Consider the following 3,739-nt stretch of genomic DNA (forward strand, 5'->3'; position numbering starts at 1 on the left):
ACGAAGCGCCGGAATGCAAAACGGACAACGGGCAAAATGCTCGAATGCATGAGATGAACACGTATGCAAATGCAATGCACATGATGACATGATATGAGATGCATGACAACGGAAACAACACACGGAGACAAAGACCCGAACCCGAGAAAATAAAATAGCTTAACGCCGGAAACGGCAAGAGTTGGAGTACAAATTGGGAAAGTTATATCCGGGGCGTTACAGATTCCCCCACAAGTCGGCATGAGACTCCGGACGAAAAAAAAGAGAAAAGAGGCCAAAAAAGGGAAGAAGGCCCAAATAAAAAAATGAGAGAAAAAGAGAGAAGGGACAATGCTACTATCCTTTTTCCACACTTGTGCTTCAAAGTAGCACCATGTTCTTCATATAGAGAGTCTCTTATGATATCACTTCATATACTAGTGGGAATTTTTCATTATAGAACTTGGCTTGTATATTCCAATGATGGGCTTCCTCAAAATGCCCTAGGTCTTCGTGAGCAAGCAAGTTGGATGCACACCCACTTAGTTTCTTTTGTTGAGCTTTCATATACTTATAGCTCTAGTGCATCTGTTGCATGGCAATCCCTACTCACTCACATTGATATCTATTGATGGGCATCTCCATAGCCCGTTGATACACCTAGTTGATGTGATACTATCTTCTCCTTTTTGTCTTCTCCACAACCACCATTATATTCCACCATAGTGCTATATCCATGGCTCACACTCATATATTGCGTGAAGATTGAAAAAGTTTGAGAACAACAAAAGTATGAAACAATTGTTTGGCTTTTCATCGGGGTTGTGCATGATTTAAATATTTTGTGTGGTGAAGATAGAGCATAGCCAGACTATATTATTTTGTAGGGATAACTTTCTTTGGCCATGTTATTTTGAGAAGACACGATTGCTTAGTTAGTATGCTTGAAGTATTATTATTTTTATGTCAATATTAAACTTTTATCTTGAATCTTTCGGATCTAAACATTCATGCCACAATAAAGAAAAATTACATTGAGAAATATGTTAGAAAGCATTCCACATCAAAAATTCTTCTTTTATCATTTACCTACTCGAGGACGAGCAGGAATTAAGCTTGGGGATGCTTGATACGTCTCCAACGTATCTATAATTTTTTATTGCTCCATGCTATTATATTATCTATTTTGGATGTCAATGGGCTTTATTTTACACTTTTATATCATTATTGGGACTAACGTACTAACCGGAGGCCCAACCCAAATTGTTGTTTTTTGCCTATTTTAGGGTTTCGCCGAAAAGGGATATCAAACGGAGTCCAAACGGAATGAAACCTTTGGGAATGTGATTTTCTCAACAAACGTGATCCAGGAGACTTGGAATGGGCATCAAGAAATGATCGAGGAGGCCACGAGGCAGGGGGCACGCCAACCCCCTGGGCACGCCCTCCACCCTCGTGGGCCCCCTGTTGCTCCACCGACGTACTTCTTCCTCCTATATATATCCACGTAGCCCCAAACATCCAGGAGCACCACGAAAACCTAATTCCACCGCCGCAACCTTCTGTACCCGAGAGATCCCATCTCGGGGCCTTTTCCGGAGCTCCGCCTGAGGGGGCATTGATCACGGAGGGCCTCTACATCAACTCCATGGCCTCTCCGGTGATGTGTGAGTAGTTTACTTCAGACCTACGGGTTCATAGTTATTAGCTAGATGGCTTATTCTCTCTCTTTGGATCTCAATACAAAGTTCTCCTCGATCTGCTTGGAGATCTATTCGATGTAATCTTCTTTTGCGGTGTGTTTGTCGAGATCCGATGAATAGTGGGTTTATGATCCAGATTATCTATGAACAATATTTGATTCTCCTCTGAATTCTTTTATGTATGATTGGTTTATCTTTGCAAGTCTCTTCGAATTATTAGTTTGGTTTGGCCTACTAGATTGATCTTTCTTGCAAAGGGAGAAGTGCTTAGCTTTGGGTTCAATCTTGCGGAGCTCGATCCCAGTGACAGAAAGGGACCCGACACGTATTGTATTGTTCCCATCGAGGATAAAAAGATGGGGTTTATATCATATTGCATGAGTTTTTCCCTCTACATCATGTCATCTTCCTTAAAGCATTACTCTATTCTTATGAACCTAATACTCTAGATGCATGCTGGATAGCGGTCGATGTGTGGAGTAATAGTAGTAGATGCAGAATCGTTTCGGTCTACTTGTCGCGGACGTGATGTCTATATACATGATCATACCTAGATATTCTCATAACTATGCTCAATTCTATCAATTGCTCGACAGTAATTCGTTTACCCACCGTAATACTTATGCTCTTGACAGAAGCCACTAGTGAAACCTATGGCCCCCGGGTCTATCTTCCATCATATTAATCTTCCAACACTTAGTTATCTCCTTTGCCTTTTATTTTACTTTGAATCTTTATTTCTCTTTATCATAAAAATACCAAAAATATTATGTTATCATATCTATCAGATCTCACTCTCGTAAGTGACCGTGAAGGGATTGATAACCCCTTTATCACGTTGTTTGCGAGGTTCTTATTTGTTTGTGTAGGTGCGTGGGGCTTGAGTGTGATCTCCTACTGGATTGATACCTTGGTTCTCAAAAACTGAGGGAAATACTTACTCTACTTTGCTGCATCACCCTTTCCTCTTCAAGGGAAAACCACGCAGTGCTCAAGAGGTAGCACATGCCCACGGCGACGACAAACACATGCCCCGGCGCACGAGCTACTTCCTTGGAAACCAAACGCGACAGCGAAGGGAATGGAAGGGATGGGGAGAAGATGGGCGAGATAGTGGCTACCTTGACGTGGGAGCAGCTGCGCTGTGGCGTCTCTAGCACTCCCATGGCATTCGAGCAGAAGCAGACGAGGGAAGAAGGACCCCTCCTCGATCTGGACCCTGTGCCGGCACCGCTCCGCCTCCTCCGTTGGGTGTAGTCGCAGCAGCACCTCGCAGGCGGCCGCCTTCGCGGGCCGCAGCGTCGGCGGGATGGTCAGGGGCCGCGGACGCAGCGCCATCAGTGTCATCCCGCGCGGCTGCTCGTCCGGGACCCAGCCGAAGCCAGCGGGTGGCTCAGGCCCACGCCGTTGGGTTGGGGGAAGCCATGGCGCCGCCGCCCCCTATTCGAGTTGCTGATGGAGGGGCCACTCCGGTGCCGGATGTAGAGCCCACTGGCCTCGACGTTGCTGGATGTGGCAGACCAGCGGCGAGGGGAGAGGTGGGTGGCGGAGAGGGAGGCGGCGGCGAGGGGAGAGGTGTGGCAGAGAGGGGGGCGGCTGTGGAAGGGAGTGCGGCGTCGCCATCGATTCGATCTGAATCGGGGGAGTGGGAGTTCAGGTTTGGGAGGAAGGAGAGGAGGGAGGAGGTCACCGTGGTGTGGGATGGATGGATGGATGTGGATGGATGGATGGATGTGTGCCATGTCATCGATCCGTGGCACACACCTTTCCACCAATGAGAAATTAATTTTATTTTCTGAGTGTAAAAATGGTTTTTTAAGAACATATGAAATATTTGATGGAAAATTGGATCATATTTTGTGAAAATGATCCAATATTGTGTACATGTGTGTATATTGGGATCGGGGTTTTATTTCTTTGCAGAAAAAATCATTTTTCAATTTTCGGAGTGCCAATAATCGGGTTTTTTGTGAAGGACCTAGCAAATAGTTGTTGCAAAATTGGACCAAATAAATTTTCTGAAACATTAGGTCATATTTAATGTACAATTGACCAAA

This window comes from Triticum urartu, chromosome 1A, assembly GCF_056163025.1.
Source record: "Triticum urartu cultivar PI428250 chromosome 1A, HENAU_Tu73, whole genome shotgun sequence".
NCBI lineage: Eukaryota > Viridiplantae > Streptophyta > Magnoliopsida > Poales > Poaceae > Triticum > Triticum urartu.